This window comes from Phalaenopsis equestris, unplaced genomic scaffold (genome assembly GCF_001263595.1).
Source record: "Phalaenopsis equestris unplaced genomic scaffold, ASM126359v1 Scaffold000174, whole genome shotgun sequence".
NCBI classification, from domain to species: Eukaryota; Viridiplantae; Streptophyta; class Magnoliopsida; order Asparagales; family Orchidaceae; genus Phalaenopsis; species Phalaenopsis equestris.
The window spans coordinates 117,943-118,368 of NW_018164616.1; positions in this window are offsets into that span (position 1 = coordinate 117,943).

Here is a 426-nt window from a genome sequence, read left to right on the forward strand (position 1 = left end):
GTCGATCGTATTTTCAGAAACTTCATTAAAAAGTTTATCAAAGTAACTCACCCACCTATGTTGAATATCTTTTTCTAAGAAAAGTACTTTTTATTTTCATTTTTAATACACATTACTTGAGTTAAATCTGTACTTTTCTATTCTCTTTGTTTGGCTAGTTTATACATAAATTTTTCACCCTCCTTAGTATCTAATCTATTATAAAGATCATTAAAAGCAGAATTTTTAGCGTCACAGATTGTTCTTTTAGACCGTTTGATATTTTTCTCAGTTCTCTAAGCTTTTACATTTAAACCAATTTTTATAACATAACTTCTTATATTTTATCTTTTCTTGCACATTATTATTCCACCACCAACTATTTTTATTTTTAAAAACTTTTTCTTTTGATTCTCTAAGCACATCTTTTGCTACTTGTTTAATAGC